General features: G+C 45.4%; 1 long non-coding RNA gene across 1 annotated transcript in view; it reads right to left on the minus strand.

Moving 5' to 3' along the window:
* Nucleotides 1–1,117: 1,117 nt before the first annotated feature.
* The window catches only part of LOC135903042 (uncharacterized), a 53,015-nt gene continuing 33,856 nt past the window's right edge, over nucleotides 1,118–20,276 (minus strand). Inside the window, exons 3-4 of the long non-coding RNA XR_010564693.1 lie at nucleotides 8,783–8,894; nucleotides 1,118–1,462 (exon numbers count right to left, since the gene is read on the minus strand). This is a non-coding gene — a long non-coding RNA (uncharacterized lncRNA). The remainder of the gene's footprint in view (nucleotides 1,463–8,782; nucleotides 8,895–20,276) is intronic.

Consider the following 20,276-nt stretch of genomic DNA (forward strand, 5'->3'; position numbering starts at 1 on the left):
AACAAATACTAGATTTGCGCGAACACATTGGTCAACCTGCTAACGCTTCGCTGAACCCCAAACAATGCTGCATAGCCAGCTGCCTGCAAGATCGCATAACGTCGATTGCGACAGCGCGTGGGTTCAGGTTATTTAGACTTAAAATTTTATTTGCTTTCAGAATAGATCGCCGAGACATTCTGAGGAGTCGCGAACTGACGAAGCCGCAATCATTATCTTCCGTGGCCAGCAGTGGAGCAAGTCACACCGGTTCTCAAGTACTCCTGACTTACTGCTTTCTAATGAGCGATGCAAGGCGTACACACTGCAAAGCATTCTTTAAGTTTACGTTTAATTTTATTTGATTCATACGGTCTAATACGTGGTTGTGTGAGAAACTGCAATGCAGCTCAGGTATAGCTCGTTCAACGGTCCGAGGGGAACTCCCAGCACCACAATGGGAACAAAGCCGCTGGCCATTCTTCTGCAAGATTTTCATTATTCATCAAGAAGCAAAAAAAAAAAAAAAACAACGGAGCGACCCCTGAAGTGGGATTGAGTGAGTAATTAGGGGCTCAAAAGAATGCTTGCGCCCATTTGAGGCAGTGTAACCACGCTTTGCGAAGCAAACACAAGTATACGCGAAAATGGCACGGCCCGCTACGTTGGGAAATTAAACAGCGTGGCCGTTCCATTCATCGCGGCCATTTAAGCCAAAGGAGAGAGCGCGCGCGCGTTCCCTAATAGCCCTAACTGCCGGAAGGGACAATAAAGGTTGCGCTAGAACGACCTTTGGTTCGACCGCGGCTGGTGAGCGCGCTACTATAGGGGTGTTCGCCGGGCTCCGCGGTCGCGCGTGCGGTGGACGAGGCTGCGCGCTTCCTGTATTTCGGGCGTAATGAGTGCGGCACGCGGGCCTCTTGACGCCACCACCGTCGTGGTCAACCACTTTGTTACCGCACGTTTCCGCAGCAGCGCACGCACAGACAGGTCGGCGATTTCAAGTGCGTTGCGCGCCCGGCGGATTTCGAGGCAATGGCGGGTGTGAAAAAGCGAGTCGGCGCTATTCCAACGAGGCATCATCGCGGAGCTATTCATCCGGCATGTACTATGAAAAAGAAAAAAAAAGAAACGCAGGCACTCGGCCCGCCGCTAACAGCCGGCCGACGCGAAGTGCGGCGCCATGAAAACGGTCGTTAAATGGGTGGTGCCGTGCCTGGCAAGATTTATAGCACACAAGGCGCGAAAATATACGCGCCATGGTGGTGATGGTCGGCTCCCGTCGGCTGGCCGAGAGAGAGACGCGCCCTTGTTTTCCTCCCTCGTCGACAGCGAACGCGGGACCCTCGCAGGAGCGCGCTTCTGTGAAGCGGGCGAGCTGCAACCCCTTCGGTGCTGGCCGAGAATGAACTGCGCGACATGCGCTGCGAGGTGGTTGGCCAGGCGGTTGAGTTACCTCCCTGCGCCGTTACAAAGAGATGCCCTGCAAGACAGATGAGTGAAAGGAACAACGGCTACGTGCACGCATGCGCACACACAGATGCATCTGCGGACTACTTTTGTATGTATACGTATAGACCATGGTGCGCACGTACACCTCGCAAGTTTTGTTGCTTTGCCCCACTAGAATGATTATTTATTGCTGCCGAGCGAAATGTGGGCGTGGTTTTTATTTCTTGCTCCGTATTGTCAGTGGCGAAAAAACGATTACGTCAGAACCATGGCTAGGATAATGCAAGTGATCTCTGAATTTCATTTTCTTCTTCCCCTTTCCATGTATCTTCAGTGGTCCGAGCGGCGCTCAGCCCGTAAGTCTCTTCAGGGTCGTGAACGGTGGATGACGCAAAAAAGGATGGAAATGTGAAATAGTGTCACAAATTTGTTTAAAATACAAACACACACACACACACACACACACACACACACACACACACACACACGACCATTAAATTTTAACGCATAAACATTGCTTCGATATAATTTCGGTCGTATATCACCCGCCAAATCCAAATATTTTTGGTTTTCTGGATTTCTTTGATATTTTTATGGAATATGTTCCTGCTAACGAATGTCGGCTTGTCTGCGGGCCTACACTAACATAAATTTTCTTGAAATACTGCTGCCACACTGGATTTTACCAATAGACTTAGCTGTGCATGATTTGTCAACCTAATTGGTAAACCAATTCATGTTACGTTGTCTTCGTCTATATTCACATTCGTCTCACGGATATTGACCCTGTCGTAGAGCATACTGGAAAGTGATGTCGAACGTCAGTGATCACTGTCCTGTGTTTATGACATATCGTATCGATGTGAGAAAAAGTCGTCCTGAGTCAAATGCGTTTGCAATACAAGATATAACCGATAGAAATATGGATCTTTTTAAACGCAGCGTTTGCAATTATGACTGGTCTTTCCTATACAAAAAAAGGTAATGTAAATGTCGCGTATTCAAGTTTATTCCTGCGTTTCTACATCTTTACAGCACACATTTCCCTTTCGAAAAGATTAAGCAAATCAAGAAGATAAGTAAACCCTGGATTACACAAGAACTCTTTAAAATTATAAAACGCAAAGATAAACTTTACCATAGATTTCTTTTTACATGCTTGCCTGAAACGCTGACACTGTTTAAAAAGTACAGAAACAAACTAAACACGGAACTTAGACGCGCTAAAAACGCTTATCATGAGCGTCTGTTTGCAGACGCCACGAGTAAACATCCTGATACCTTCTGGAGCATTATCAATAAGGTTCTTGGCCACGAAACGCGTTCTACCTCACCAGACAAGATAACCTACAATAAAAAAGAAATCAGCTTGAGCCCTTGTAAACCATTTCAGTAAGTGCTTTGCAAGGTACCTTGTGAATGTGTAAGACTTGGGTGATGTTTGTTTTTGTTTCTCTTTTTTACGCTCTTTTTTCTCTGCTGGGAAAGATATATTTGTTCAAAATGATGAGAGGTATAATATTTTTTCATGTATATAGGCCTGCGCGCCGAACTGCAATAGGAGCAGAGGCCTTTTGTCAGGCTACGTAGCCTTTAGCCTCTCGCCCGTTGCTGTAAGCAGGCAGCACAAATGAACTTCAAAATTCAAGTACAACCGGGCCGCAGCAAACTCCGCCTGATACCTTGTTGTTTCGTTCCGTATCTAAAAGTTTATTTTTTAATCCCACTAGTGAATCTGAGGTATTTAACACTTTTATCAACCTTAAATATAGTACAGCTCTTGACATTGATGATATCTAAATAAAACCTATGTGGTATGTTTTCGAATACATCAAGGATTAGAAAAGATTATTTTTTCTCACGTGTTCAATTTTTTTCCACAGACAAAACATTCTATCTAGTGCTCAGTATGGCTTTCGTAAAGGGTGGTCAATGGAAACTGCTTTGATCGCACTCAAGGAACATGTGCTAAAAAACATAGAAAGAAATCTCTTCATATTGCCACTATTCATTGATTTCAGCAAGGCATTTCATTGTATAAATCATAAAATTTACTATTGAAATTATCAGAGAATGGCGTTAGAGGTACTCTATTAACATTATTGAAGTGTTACTTTACTGATCGGAAACAATCAGTATGCATAAAAGACGAGAAGTCATGTTTTCTTCCTTACTAAATGGCGTGCCCTAAGGGAGCGTATTCAGTCCTATGCTTTTTACATCTACATTAACGGCATTAATAATATTGATACAACTGGAACATCTATAGTAGGTGCCAACGACACTACTATTCTTATAGCTGGTCACAATTCAGAAGAATTAATGGAAAAAATGTAATGATCTACTCACATAGCTATATGTATGGTCAATCACTAATTGCCTAAAAATAAACTATATGAAAACTGATGTTATTCCTTGCAAAAAATAAAGTTTTTAGTAGTAATCAAACTTTAGTGTGAACCGGTAAAGAACTGAAAATTGTTCATGAACATTAAATATTGGGCGTCACTTTTTTATCGCGCTTTACTTGGGATAAACATATTGAAAATATCCGCGCAAGACTGTCTGCTATCGCAGGTGTTTTGTCTCGATGATGGTCTCTTCTTCCACTCAAAGCAAAACTTAACACTTATTATGCCTTATTTTCTTCCCATATAAATTACTGAAGCTTAGTATGGGTGACGACACGAAATACGAATATTATGAAAACCCTTTCTTAGCAAAAGAAGATTATTCGGCACATTGACAACATGTGTTTTCTGGTGACAACACGGCCACGTTTCTTAAAGCATAATATTATCAAAATAGAATATTACTACACTTTTCGTTTTTTAAATTCTTTTTAGTTCTCAAACACTGCCTTCAAAAATTTTCTAATGCTTACTTTATCCTTGACACCAAAATTGATTTCTGCCAATACAAGAAATAGTTATACGTGGTATGTTCCGTGGTTTCGTAATAAATATAGCCTACATTCATTACAACATAATCTACTATATATTTTAAATACCTATCGTAGCTATGTACTTCCTCATCTATGGAACTTCGAATGAATTTTGTAAACATGTTATCACTGATTGTTTATCGTTTTTCAGAGCCAATTATGTTAGCTTGTTGTAGCCCTTACACACACATATTTCTTTCTTCTGATTTATCTAATACGTTTTGGCTTAGTGTCTATATTATTTTCCGTCTTTTTATTGTGCATTTATGTAAGCCTAACAATGCTACTATTTTTGATGCAATCACAATGTACTTCTTGTAACGGACCAGCGGCCCAGTGGAACCGTTTTTCCAACATCTTTTAGCACGTGGTATCCGCCGGAACTCTTATAGTTCTGGAAATGTATAAGGAAGGACCGAAATCGAGCGAAAGCAATCGCTACATCATATCGTCCAACATGCGAATTTCGCGCATGTATCATAAAGCAACTAAAGCATCCGGTGCCAGCAGGTGGCGCTAACTGCTGCACTCCCTCGTGCCTACTATGGTGCCCGCTAAACAGAGTATTCTGTAGAAGATGAAGTGAATATGTGCTCAGTTTATTTACTAGTTGTGTCGGTTCTACCCGTGCGCGAAGCACTGAAGCTACAGAAGGCGTAAACCTTCGATTCGTTCGGATTTCTTTCGGAACTAACTGCGATATCTTGTGACTTACTACTCGTTTTGTGGGCCAATACCGAAGGTAGTGCAGTGTAACGTGGTAGCAGAAACTGCACGGTGGATGCACGGTGGTATGGGGAACGTTCTTCCATTATTCTCTCGTGACTGCTAGCGTTTTGAGGCGCCGTCATTTGGCAGACGGTGCGACCAAAGGTGGTCACAGACGCTGCGTGGAATTCCAAACTGATCTTTGAGGAAGTGGTGTTCGAATTGCCGGTTGGCTCACGCATACTGGTAATGCACGGTGGTAAGGGGAGAACCACCCCTAACGCACAGTGCACTACAGTGCCACAAATAACCAGCTCTCAAAGCATGCTAAACGCATTTTTAGATAGCAACTGGGGTGGTTCTTCATAATTTTTTTTCTTTCTTTTTCTGTCCTAGATTCTCGAAGTTAACCTGGCGGCGTTCAGGCGTCGAGTCGCCTGCGCTGTCACAGTGACAGTCATTATTGCTTTAGGTACCCTTGATATCATGATATATAGACGCAACAATAAAAAAAATGGGGGGGGGGAGGGGCGTGAACAGAGAACTGCCTCCGATGGGTACACAGTGGCGCCCATATGCCAATTTAATTATTCAAGTAGGGGGATATCAAACCTTTTCTTTCAACGACTGTGTCGTTTCTTCGCTGAATTGCGATAGTTTTGATGCTTTCTTATGAAGAGAATATAATCCTAGAAGAAAAGGATATTATCTATCTTGGTGCTACCAGGATCCATCGTCAGAACCCCTCCATTGCGAAAACACTTCGTCATACGGCAAGCCTATACCGCCTCGTTCCGACTTTTATCACCTTTTACGGTTCCGAGCATTTACTTGAGCAGAAAGTTCAGAGACAAACTATCAAACAAACCTTTTTCATATGCGCGTGAAATCAAACTCAGTTAATAGATGATTTGACAGTTGCTAAGCCTTCTTGAACTTGCACTGCCCACGATGTTTTGAAGTGAAACTGGGGCATTAGCTAAGGGGGATTCTCGCAAGCATTCGCAGAGTTGTTTCTTCACATAGTACTCAGATGAACTTCAACAAAGGAGTCCCTTGAGCATGGGACCTCAAAGCATCACGAATGATTGCTCTGAAACAACTTGTTCATACATGTTCAGGCAACACAAAGTGTCTATTTATGCAGGCAAAGAAACAATAAAACTACTTGCTCGACAAACAAATGAACGAGACCAATCCCTCTGAACCACAGTGTATTGAACGAAATAGACTTTTTTCTACCAGTACTGGCTAATGCGAAGGCTGCCCAAATGGAGCCTGGGGTTGATGCCAGATTATGACCATGATAAGCTTGCTGCAAGCGGATGATCGATGAAACAGTGGCAAAAACTCGTAGCGTTCACTCCATTCTGAGTGTTCTTTCGAGTGTGTTTACATTCTGCTGTTCAATATTCGGTGGCGTCCTGGTAGTGTACGAGAAGTTCCAAGTATTGCACTGGTCAAGCAGATCACTGCGAGCGTGCACACTGAACCACGTTGAAAAAAGCCAATGACATTGTTATCCCGTTGGAAAGGAAGAAAACACAATAAATAAAGACAAGTAGTACGGCAGTCTATTAGACGGAGAGGTTCTCAGAGGGGCGCAGCCATGCCGGCATGAAAAGGGAGAAAAAGACGAGACATCCGGACGTGCCAGGAGCAAGTAGCGGAGAGAGGACGGCGCGCGAGAATAACAAACGTGCGCACCTAATTTGCCGCAGAGTGTTACGCTCTCTCTGTTCTTTTTTGCCTTGTTTAATGACTTCCGCACACACATTAAAGCGCACACGCAAACCAGAACACTGCATGGCTTTCACGCCTTCGTTAGGGGGCTTAGTGCAAACGTGTCCACAGAGCGCTGCTAAGCAGGCTGCGGAACGACAGAGGGGCCTAAGGATACGCTGCGCCTTTGCTTGGCTAACTTGGTAGCGGAGCGGAGCTTTCATTGCGGCAGCATTCTTGAGGTGCATTCCTGTAGACCACTGCATACATATGTGGCCTCTCAAGAAGACCTAAAGTGCACTCGTAAGTGCTTGCCCTATGTTCTGCGGCATCCCCGAGGTCTGCGCGAGCGCACGGGAGGGCATTTCTCGAGCCGTTCAAGATGCAGCTGTTGCATTACTCAAAAGTTACAATTGTTGTCTGTATGCGTAAAGAACTTATGCAATTATTCCTGAGCCCTCCATTACAGCGTTTCTCATAACCCACTGTGCCGTTTGTGCTGTTGATTATTTCGACTGTGAACTCAGTGTGCTGTCGAAGAATTAATTATACACTGTAAAGACAGTTATCTCTCTCTTTTCTTTTGCGTGTTCATTGTGCACTATAAACAGTAGCCGAGGCAATACAAAGGGTTAAAATCTCTTGACAACCACACATAAAAAAAATCTTATTGCCCTTCCACTCTGTGAAGAAGGATTACCATCGAAGCTGTGTATGTGGGCCCCTTAATGGCGAACTGCACCTCCGCCGCGGGTTGGCCGGGCATTGCACCATGTTCGGGATCGATCCACGCATGGGGAGTGTTTAATGCCTGCTTCATCTCCGCCGCGGGTCGGCCCGGCATTGCACTATCTTCGGTATCGGCCTACGTACAGGGTGTGCTTAATGCCTGCTTCACCTCCGCTGCGGGTCGGCCCGGCATTGCACTATCTTCGGGATCGGCGTACGTACGGGGTGTGCTTAATGCCTCCTTCACCTCCGCCGCGGGTCGGCCCGGCTTTGCACTATCTTCGGGATCGGACGATGTACGGGGTGTGCTTACCGCTTGCTTCACCTCCGCCGCAGGTCGGGCCGGTATTGCACTATCTTCGGGAACGGACGACGTACGGGGTGTGCTTAACGCCTGCTTCACCTCCGCTGCGGGTCGACCCGGCATTGCACTATCTTCGGGATCGGACGACGTACGGGGTGTGTTTTAACGCCTGCTTCCCCTCCGCTGCGGGTCGGCCCGGCATTGCACTATCTTCGGCATCGGACGACGTACGGGGTGTGCTTAATGCCTGCTTCACCTCCGCCGCGGGTCGGGCCGGTATTGCACTATCTTCGGGATCGGCCCACGTATGGGGAGTTCTTGCTTACCACGCCAACAACGGCACGAACATTTCTTTGGATGGCAGAGGCATAGAGCTTCGCTGTAAAAACAATTGTGAAAGGGCAAAAACTCACAGAAATTGCAAGGTTTAGCTTTCCGCTCAAGCCCTTCGGACGGTTTTTGAACTATAGGAGTGGCCAACGTGATGGTGTTACGAATTACGCGATGTAACTGCTACTGCGCAGCAGGAACACACCGTGCTAGCTAGCAGGTGTCTTACAACGTTGGCTTGAAGAAGAGCGCTGTCAGCTGCGTTGCAACCGACGCATATCAATATCGAACGTGATGAGACCGACGGAAAATAATCGGTGTTGGTGAACGACCAACGAAAATGTTGGATACTTTTAGCTTAACATTTATGTCGCTCCGTTCCGCTCAGACCAGTGTTTGCATATAGCTGCTCAGCAGGAACGCCGTGTGTGTGCACAACGCTCACGCCAGCAACGGAATGCAGAATAACCTTGCCCTGCTTTTGCTGCAGAGCCGGATGAGTGGAGCGTGACGGTGTGCGTCCACTTGTCGTTGTCGCAATGAAACAGATTGCGCGCCGCGCTTGTCATTGCAGACCTTCTAATGGGCTTGCGAAGCAACGCACGTCTTCTCACCTTTGCCCTCGGCCCTCGCTTGCGACCTCCTCCAACCTTTGGCAGCGCGTGCGCCGTGGATACCAAGACATCACGGCAATGGCGTGAATGCACCTCGATGATCCATAAGTTGCTACCACAATAAAAAAAAAAAAACATATTGATTGTTATATCATCATGACAAGTTGGCAGTAGCTATGGTTTGATATGAGGACTGATATTGAAGTCTTTCTTTATGGCTCTCTAAACGACATCCTCAAACAGAACTACACCTTTGAAGCTAATAAGACCAGGTCAATCGTTTCGTGTACTTCACAAACCCAGCAGGTAAAAAAAAAATAATTTACAATGTGAATGAATTCTGTGGTTTTCCGTGCCGAAACCACAATTTGATTACGAGGCACATTGGAGTGGGGGACTCCGAATTAATTTTAAACACCATGGGATCTTGCGAGCGTCTCCAGTGCATGGGATAGGGGAGTTTTTGCATTTCGCCTGCGTCGGAATACGGCCTCCGCGGCCAGGATTGAATCCCGCGACCTCGAGCTTAGCAGCACAACACCGCAGCCGCTAAGCCACCGGTGAGTTTACAACGTGAAGCTAGGAAGGATAAATATGCGTTTTTTGAACATGCTTTGTAAAACCGCAGCCTCGTGGGCTAATGAGGGGTAAAAGGACACAAAGTGTTTTTTACGATACTGAGTGGAAGTTCTCGTTAGAAAAGTTAACTATAAAAACTTAACCTTAATGTAAACCCCACGCTTACAATATCGTGGCGAAAAACTAGAGGAAGCTACATTTTGCGAGACATTGGCAAAGGTAAACTGCGATAGCGACAAGATTATGCGACGGCAACTTACGAAAAAAGAAAAAAGAAACATCACCAGAAACTACTTACCGCAGATAAATATGCGCTATATGCACAATAAATGTTAGCTAAATATGATCATGTCTAATTTGCTTAAGAATAACCAAGACCATGGAAAAGCTTCTAAGATTGGTTGAAAAATCTGCATGTAAATCTGGGCACAGTCTACAATACGTCCACCAATTGTCCGTACACAGCAATATGCGGTAAGTGTTTTTGCTGTAAACGTATTTCGGGATTAAACTCTTCAAAAATTTAAAGGCGACATGGAACAACCATCTCACTATGACGTTCAAGGGCCGGAATTCCCTCTTTCTGGTATTGCGTGCTTATTACGCGTTTAGTGGCATGCCCTGGTACTTTAGTGGAACACGAGTCCATTCAGTGACAATGCTGGAACGCCTGCCTATACAGTGGTCACATCACAAGTCGGTCAAGGTACTTTTGAAGTTTTTACCTTTACCCTTTACCCTTTACCCGGTGCAGGTTAGCAAACCAGAAGTTATTCCAGTTAACCTCCCTGCCTTTCGCATCGCATATATATATATATATATATATATATATATATATATATATATATATATATATATATATATACAGTGAAAGCTCGTTAATTCGAACTTCAATAATTCGAATTTATGGATAATTCGAACTGTACAATTTGGTCCGGCCAAGCTCCATAGAAGACTATGTATAAAAAAGTCCGTTAATTCGAACGCGAGAAGGTTCCCTCACGGATAATTCGAACTACGCTCGCCTGGCACACGGCCAGAGAAACGCGCCTACTGCCTACACACAAGGCTGTATTGCCTCCGAAACGGAGAGAACGGCGAGAGAAGGCAAAATCGGACAAAAATCTAACCGACGCGGGGTCAGCCAGAAGGCAGCGGCGGCTGCCGCCTCTCCGTTCTACGTAACCTCCGAGACTTCATGCCCGTTGCGAATCTCGGAGGCTTTGCAAATCTTGTACAGCTGCTAATGTTGTGCGGAGATGGCACGGCAAGCGCCATCGTAACACAGCGAATCAAGTAGGTCGCAGCTGCGCTTGCAATCAAGAACCAACGAATCAGGGCCTTCGCCACCTTCACATGTTCAGCGTCTTTGTCTCGGCAGTCTTCATCGGTTGTGCACCTCTGTTTTCAGCTTAGGAGGTATCGGCCGTCGTGATTCATTGGGATGGTGTTAAGCCTCGGCTAACGTTCGTTTCGGTCGACATCGATGGTGTGGCACAGTCGGACCCAGAGCTTCGACTTGGAGATGGCGTGTGCCCACGGCACACGCCATCACTTTCTGACACGCCAAATTTCTGACATGCCCTACTGCTTCCAAATCGCAGTGTACTGTTGCCCTCCTTCACTTTCGTTAGTTCGAACTTTCGTTAATTCGAACTGAAGCGGCTTCCCCTTGCGGTTCGAATTAACGAGCTTTTACTGTATATATATTCACGCTACAGTATCAGCATTGAATTTCACTTTTGTTGATACGACTTTTTGCGACGCTGGGCTTTTTCGTGCAGAATAGTGCAATATCGTTCGCGTAAATTATTATTTTAACAAAATAATCCAATGTCAATAGACGTTATTCGAGTGAAATACGTTTGAAAGAAGCGGTTCCAAATAAAGGCCTAAAGCCGCGGGGAAATTTGACAACTTTGCTTTAAAGATGAGATAATGCAAGCAAGTTCGAAGAGAAGGCTATTAACAATTAAACCATTAGAGCGAGCCAATGATGAGAATGAGCACAGCTCAGTCTCAACATTGGCATGTTCTATAGTTGGGTACAACTTTAGAAAAAAGGGGAGGCTCCGCCCTGATGACCCCAAGCGCGACGGCTGATTGCCTCCGCGACTAAAATAGTCCCGCTCAAAAAATCGTGCTCCTGTAACGCGTAATTCTCGGTATAAATAAAGACTTTGGGATTTTGATGACTGGTTTAGTATAGCTCTCATCTGCTACAGCAAATGCCGGATAACGACGGGAAAATAATCCCATGCCTTCTACAACGCTGCCCACCGTCTGCTCTTTAGCTTCGTTGCAAGTCACAAAAGTAGAAAGAGCAGCTCTGCATGGCTTTTGCGCTTGTTCACATGTACACGGCGTATCTACTACTCATTTTCGAACCTTAAAATGGATCGGTTGCTATTGAACAAGTACTTATATAACACAATGCATTTATCGCAACCATTACAAACCTGGGGCGAGAATACGGTCGAGGCAGGAAGGTAAAAAATGCTTCATTCATCGTTTTAAATAAACATTCTTGGTTTTAAATAGCATAAAATTAAAATTTTTTGGTTTTGTGTTCTCACAAATTTTTTCCTTTTAAGTTTTTTTTATCTGCAAGCCTGCAATCTCGCCACTTCGCGCAAGGCATTACGTGCAAGTTTTCCACTGTGGAGCCCAGCGAGCTGACGTCGGACTTTGTTGCCGAACGAGCCTTGTGTCGCCTTGATGTCCACACCACCAAGGAGCCTCGACAAGAAGAACAAGAGTGGCCATATCCTGAATAGCGATTCACGCAACATGATCCTCCACTGCTACACGTATTGGCGTAACAGGGAGCCTGAACCAAGCGTGGAGGTCACGATCAAGTTTGTCGCCGAGATGCTCGGTGTCAGCGAAAGCACAGCGTTCAAAATGAAGGAGGTCAAAGCGTCGCATATTTCAGGTGGCAAACTGTCGACGCCCTCGCGAAAGCGCCCACGAAATACAGAGGAAAGAAGACGCAGGACGAAGTATGACAGCTTCACGTTGTGCGCGCTGAGGTCATGTGCACACGATTTTTTTTCACCGCAACGAGATACCGACGGTCAAGAAGATAACTAACGAGTTCTCGAAGCGTATGGATCTCCCATCACTGAAGCGGTGTACTGTGCGTCGTCTGCTTGTCGAGATCGGATTCAAGCACGAAAAGAGGAGCCGCAATTCGCTGCTTATCCACTGGGATGACATCGCTGAATGGCGGAATCGCTGCCTTCGTGACGTGGAGCGCTACCGGGCGGAAGGCCGAAAGATCTTTTTCCTGGACGAGACATGGGTGACGGCGGGACACACTCGGTCGTTCGTGTGGACAGACACCGTGGTGCAGAAGCGGAGACGCCTGTACGCTCGAGCAAATGGCCTGTCGATGGGTCTGAAACAACCTTTTGGAAAAGGCCAGCGCCTGATTGTGAAGCACATCAGCAACGAGGATGGCTTTGTCGACGGCTGCTTAGGTGTAGTCTGAGGCCAAAGAACAGCCGACTACAACGAAGAAATGGCCGGCAATCGCTACTTAGGATGGTTTCAGGACGTTCTGCAGAGGTTGCCAGCTGGTAGCATCGTTGTTCTGGACAATGCGCCTTACCATACCCGGCGAGAAGAGAAGTTGCCGACGACAGCTTGGAAGTAGGAAAAATACAGGAGTGGTTCGAAAGCAGAAACATCACCTACAGCGAAAGGATGGTGAAAAAACTGCTGCTTGAGTTGGTAGCATCTGTAAAGCCACACTTTCTGAGCTACATCGTAGACAATGCAGCTGAAGGAGCCGGTTGCATTGTACTCAGGCCCCCACCGTACCGCTGCGAATTTAATCCTATTAAGCTCGTGTGGGCAAAGGTGAAAAATGGCACCGCTGCGGACAACAGAGACTTCAAGCTGTCCACGATCGAAGACGTCTTCAGGGAAAAAATCAAACACGTAACGGCGGAAGACTGGAGGAAGAACATTCACCACGTGATGGACCTGGATGCAAAGTTCAGGCTTGACACATCTGGTAGTGACCACATCCAACCCATCATCATCCGACTGGGTGAAGATGACACTGAAGAAAGCGACTCCGACTGCGAGCTGTCTGGCATTGAGCCACTCGACGAAGCATAACAGATTCTTATTAACGAAAGAACAGCCCTTATTAGGGCTACCAAAATTTTGCCGGCGTGTTCGCAGCAGCCAACCATTCTTCCATGACCTCTCAAATAAATAAGCAGTTCATTTGGTTGACCTACTCCTGTTAATGGAAGCTCAATTCTGAAGAAGCAACGTGCTGCACAGATAGTGCTCAGCATAAGTACTGTCATGGAAACGTGCTCAAATGCAAATACAATCATTCACACTGAATAACTATGTAGGGCCTAAAATGCTAATTCGGGCGGCCACTGTCCAGCTTGCCACGAAAAAGCAGTTGTCAACGCGAAATTGACAGCCACTGTTAGCAGCCTGCACGCCAAAGCACATTCATCTGGTTGCATTGTTTATTTTGGTTGTCCGGCTCAGGCAAATAATACGAATAAGAGAACAGTTATAAAACATCATTAGCTTAGTGAGGCCCAAAGTGCTCACTATAGGGCAGCCATTCTCGAGTTGACGGGCTCTATGGTGAAGTAGCAGCAGCCGAGGCGAAATTGACCGCCAATGTTGGCAGCCAGCATGTCGAAAGGAAAACAATAGCAGTTGTGTTCGAGCCATTGTCAAGCTTTACATGCCCCTAAAGGCGAATACATGCAGCCATGTAATAACAATAACACACTGTGGGCTCGGGTTACTCCACCGCACAGTCATTGTTAATTTCATCAAGCCACTTGAACAAATAAGCGCAATGCAGAGCAACATGCCCCTGTTAGGCGGCTTGCTTCCAGGTAGTTGTGCTGCCCCTACTGTTTTTTCCAGCATGTTGAGATGAATAATGCCAATGTCAGAAGGCCCAAAATGCTCTATTGGGCAGCCACCATTGAGCATGACGGGCCCTGTGATGAAATAACAGTAGTCGGTGCACGCTTGAAAGGCACCTTTACACTTTGCATTTCAAAGCGCAGTCATGCGTAGCCATTGTAGGTGAGACAGCTGTAGTCATTGCGAAATTGACAGCCACTGTTGGCAGTTTGTATGCTAAAGCATAATTATGTGGTTGCATTATTTTGATTATCTGACTCAGGCAAGTAATGCGAATAGGAGAACAGTTATCAAACATCCCTAGCTTAGTGAGGCCGAGAAAACTCATTTGGTCAACCACCGTTGACCTTGATGGGCCCTTTTGTGAAATAGAAGCACTCGGGGGGCACGCTTGAAAGGCACCTTTAGCGTCTGCACTTCAAAGCGCAGCCATGTTATAGCCATTGTAGGTGAAACAGCAGTAGTCAATGCGAAATTGACCGCCACTTTTAGCAGCTTGCATGCAAAAGTACATTAATGTGGTCGCATTCTTTATTTTGGTTATCTGGCTCAGGCAAGTAATGTGAATAAGACAGCAAAACATCATTAGCTTAGTGAGGCTGAAAATACTCATTCGGGTAGCTATTAATAGCAGTAGTCCAGGGCATGCTTGAAAGGCACCATTAGCAGTCTGCACGTGAAAGCGCAGTCATGCCGTATCCATTGTTCGTGAAATGGCAATAATCAACGCGATAATGAAAGCCACTGTTTGCAGCTTGCATGAAAAAGCACATCCATGTGGTTGCATTGTTTATTTTGGTTATCTGGCCCAGGGAAGTAATGCGAATAAGAGAACAATTATCAAACATCATTAGCTTATTGAGGCTCAGAAAACTCATTTGGGTAGCTATTTACAGCAGTAGTCGAGGGCACACTTGAAAGGCACCGCTTGCCGTCTTCACTTCATATCGCAGTCATGCTGTAGCCATTGTTGTATTTGTTTAACTGACTAAGCAAGTAACACCAACGTAAGCACAATTATACATCCTGAATAGCTCTGCTAGCATTGTTTGTACTAAAAATGCTTAGTAAAGTTGAATGTGTTTTATTGAGGCAATTTTTTTATTCACAAGCCATTGGCATAGCGAGTGCCAGGTTCAGACAATCACATTGGTGAAGTAATAAATGGTGAAAGTTGCAAAAGCTCTCAGTGCATTGCTTTTCTAGGCTCCATTCATTGAAAAATGTCTTTGTAACAATGAAAGCGTCAGACAGGAAATGAGACGCCGCCATGTTGAAAATTTTTACCATCATATGTGATGGGCAGCGAAACCGTCTGTTTACTAGGACTGAAAGCATGAAAAATGCAACAGCATAGCAAGGTGTTATTTCACAATATGCAGCCTTTCATGCGCACTTCTGGCGAGCTGCCACATGCACTGATGCATAAACATGAACAGAGGTAAGAGGCAATGTTACTGTGCAACCCACATGACGCTTTTAAAAAAAAATGTATTTGTCAACCTTTACGTTTTCATAGGCGATTAAAATTTGTTTTGAGCAAGTTGGTTAATCACATTGCGGCAACAACACGAGAAGCGAGGACAGAAAACACAGCAAGTAGGCAGCGAGTAGGCGAGTAGGCACTAACTCCTGCAGTCTACAGGAGTTAGTGCTTTGAGTGAGATTGCTTAATTAAAATGTGTAAAAACACTTTGCTGAAAGAAAACTAGCAAAAACAAATGCTAATATAAAATCAAAGGACAGAAATAAGAGTAAGCGCAAACATGCATGGAAGCAGGCACGTATTCACACACAAACGCGAAAACTAAGAAAATCTCAAATATAAAGAAATGTGGGAAATAAAAGAAATTAGATAAACGCAAGAAAACATAATTGAGGACGACACAACGAGCTATGGAAAGACGAATGATAGGTGTAACATTAAGGGATAAGAAAAGAGCAGCAAAACATCCGGTGAGGGAACAAACGCGAGTTAATGACATCTTAGTTGAAATCAAGAAAAAGAAATGGGCATGCGCAGGACATGTAATGAGGAGGGAAGAGAACCGATGGTCATTAAGGGTTACGGACTGCATCCCAAGGGAAGGGAAGCGTAGCAGGGGGCGGCAGAAAGTTAGGTGGGCGGATGAGATTAAGAAGTTTGCAGGCATGGCATGGCCACAAATAGTATATGACCGGGGTTGTTGGAGATGCATGGGAGAGGCCTTTGCCCTGCAGTGGGCGCAACCAGGCTGATGATGATGATGATGAAGAAAACATACACACATTTACAAACAGACGCGGGTAGAGGTATTATAGGAGCGGGTTCACAAGCTGCTGTGCCTACATTCTCGTATGCTTTTTTTTTACCATTCTCTTAACACTGTCTTGCGACTTTTTAATTGCGACATATCACGAGGATCGAAAAGCAGCGCGAAGCTGTGCTGTGGGAAACCATATCGAGCACTGGCAACACACCCTTATGCGTGAATGTGCCACAGCAGGCATTCTACAGCTTGCGCGTGCAGTGAGCACTGGTGGAAAGCAATCAATCGACGGTGCTACACAATGCTCGAACACTTGCCGCTAGATGCTCGGCTGTCTCACTGTTACAATGATCGTTCACGCTAAGTTGACGGCGACAAATTTTATGGTTGAAGGATTCTTCTGCAAATATTTTCTGTTGAGGCACTCGTGGGTTTGTTTCATGCGCGCACACTTTTCTGATTTCTCCTGAGAATGGTTTTGCTCCATCACTGCACCCCGTCTGACGAAAAACGCAGCGACACAGTACACGAACACACCCGCCACTAACAGTAGGCACTAGTCATTGGCAAACTTTTCTCGTCGTAACTTCACTCGGGAGCGAAATAAAACAACATGGAACAAACACGCACGATGTGTGTTCGTAGCGGTCACAGCGGGATCCTGTTTTCAGGCAAAGCGTAGCGCAGCGTCAGCAATGCTCGCTGCAATGTTCCTTCGCCGGATCCCGGCTCAAAATAAACGCACGCGGCACAAATGCCACATCGTAAGCTCGCAGTAATATTACCGGCGTGATAGACCATGACAAACAGTTCTGGGATTCACTCTGACGAGGGGCTGAAGCACACAGCTGACGCGACTTCACCCAGTTCGAAGCGCGGGCGGCCATCTTCTCCGTCGACGGGGTCACCGGCCGTCGGGCTCATGACGTCAGTCCAGAGTGCGCGCCCACTGGTGGATGCTCGTGTGCGTCTGGTTCGGAGGGGTAAACGCCCCCTTTTTCCTAAAGTTGTACGCCACTATAGAAGAAGAAACGGAAAAAAGTGGATGACTCGATCCGACCTCTTAGAAAAGTCTACCTAGAGCGTTGCAAGCTGCTCATGAGAGTAGCAGCAATGTTAATGTTGATTTGGCAAATGAGTGCGGAAACGCTCAAGGTGGAGGATGTTTCATGAAAGGGAAAAACTGCCATCCACCTGGACTCTAGCACGAAACGCCAAAACAAACCCGTATAAAAGAAACCTATGCGGGTTCCTCAGAAAGAAAGCTCCGCACTTGAAGACATAGAGAGGAACAAAGGAAATCCAGTAAGGTTAACTAGAAAACGTCCGCCTTGCCATCCGGCGCGGGGCAAAAGGAACTAAAAAGATATATCACAACGCAAATCGGCGCACAAAATTGAAGCCGCACACGTCACTATCACAGCCTATCTCGAAGGCCCGTAGATCGCAGGCCCGAAACTAGTGCTCTATCTGCCTTTAGCCACACGTCCATGGTGACCATTGTGCAAGTATCTTTTGTCCTAACAGTGGCTGGCTGTTCCGTGCCTAACGTAGCACACAGCACCTGTCTCTCTGTGCTATGACTGTAACGTTCACAATTAGATAGGCCGGCAGCTCGACCACTTGCGGCTAGGAAGAAACAATCTCATATCTTCTGCGCATGTTCTCACGCAGTTGAAGAAAAATTAGTCGAACCAGGGATCATCGCCTTTTCGGGTGGTTGCTTTACGATTTGAGCTAACCACGAGGCGATAAGACTGCAAGTGAGGCTGAAAGAATCGATAACTGAAAGCGTAGAGAGACTGAATTAACATGGCAAATGAGTTATGCAAAAAACCCGTAAGGAGGAGAAAGTTGTTCTCAGATGGATGCCAAATTTTATCTTTCACGTATGTTGATTTGTATAATCGGCCTCTAATCCTAAATGTCTCAATGGGACCAATGGTAATCTTGGGAATATATTCCAATGAAAGTCCTGTAAAAAACACGGTAACATTATTTGGTTTCAATGTTACCAGTGTACTCTTTAGTAATCTTCCCTATGGTGCAATCCCCGAACTCGTAGCCAGTTTTGCGTCTCTTTAACACTTTTACTGGTTTAGTTGGCCCGTTACAATATGTGTACAATAAATTCAGCTAATCATTGAACAGCTACCTTTGTTCGAAAAGACCTGAGCATATTGGAACTCTCGCTAAATTTTACAATGCATGCGAAGCATTTCTCTGCCTTACATGCAAGATTGAAGCTGGGGATCCTTCCTTAATACTTTGCCAAAATCCATGGAGTTTTAATCTCGAAAAGTTCTTACACATAAAATGTGCGAGATGTTAGGGCTACAGACTAATTGAATTGTCGAACGTTGGCTATATAATTTTTGCAAGAGCGTTATATAACCAGTTAAAAAAATTCAGTCGCAGTCGCAATAATAGACTCAGACCGGATAAATTGCTGAAGTTTGCTTATTTTGCCTTAAGAATGGACACTTTGGGACTAACACGCGATGTATAAATTATTTGAAAAGCACTCCATTTCAACCGAAAAAGAAAGGAAAATGTTAGACATTGCCCTATTTAAATTCCTCTGATTATCCATCAAAAGCTCTGACTGACAGTTTTGCCTGTTTTATCGGAGCCTGAAAAGTGTTATTTGCTATAAATGTTGATCGGTAGCACACTTATAAAGACACAAGTTTACTAAGCCATTCCAAAGCACTGCATGAAAATCGTTCTTCAACCACAGTGCAGTTGGACGGGTTTGCGGGCGACAGAGCTATTCCGGGGTAGGAAGTTTCTTTAACTTGATCGTTTAACAGGGAACGACTGAACAGCTACAGTATGCAATATGTCGTTCAACTGCATAGCTGTATAGATAGTACTTGCAATATTGCGGTCAGAAAATTGCACTTATTTACTAAATGGACCGGGTTTATTAATGTTGGGGGGAGGGAGAGGAGGGGGCATATTCAAGTAGAGTTCGTCTTCCGGCGAATCCATCTCATCAGCACGCCATTTATTCTTGGATTTGCGGCAGAGCTAACTTAGGAACTATATAGCTGTTGGGCAACGACCCACGCAACACAGGGGATTTCGTTCTTAAACCCCTATAAGCCATTCTATAGACCGTTTCATAGAGGGTGTCGCCATTTTACGATAACAGCGCCGTCTATCATCCGGCACGTTACGCCGCCGTGCTCGTATGTGGGATCGCGCTGGATGGTGCACAGCGAACATGCTGTTGACGACGAGTTGCACGTTTTCGTGTTTTCCAACAAGGTTTGGTGAGTGGGAAACTTTTTAGGATGTCGTTACTCAGCTCTGATATTCGACATAGCCGCATTAACAGACGGCGGCGGCCACGTAGACGCTACCACAGCTCTGCCCACTATCGACACAGGAGGTGAGTCAGCATTGTCGATACGCAGGATACGCAGAACTTACATGTTATTCTACATTCTGTTTTGACTTTGAACTCTATTAAGATATCACTCAAGTGAAAACAATCAGAAGTATCCCCTTGTGCCATGCGGTACGCCGCAGGAGCGTGCATCCCAATCCAGGAAATTAGCGAAGTTCCTGGGAAAGAACTGCTAGTAGCTTTCGTACTCGTAAAATTTTCGCAGCACAACTTTTTAAGCGCTTTTTGCATTGCACATGGGCATTGAGCTTCGCGAATTAAAGAGCTGTAAAATAACTCGATCGGGAGGACTGTTAAAACGGAGTACTCGATAAAACGACTTGGTGACAGTGGC

Source organism: Dermacentor albipictus, chromosome 1, assembly GCF_038994185.2.
Source record: "Dermacentor albipictus isolate Rhodes 1998 colony chromosome 1, USDA_Dalb.pri_finalv2, whole genome shotgun sequence".
NCBI classification, from domain to species: domain Eukaryota; kingdom Metazoa; phylum Arthropoda; class Arachnida; order Ixodida; family Ixodidae; genus Dermacentor; species Dermacentor albipictus.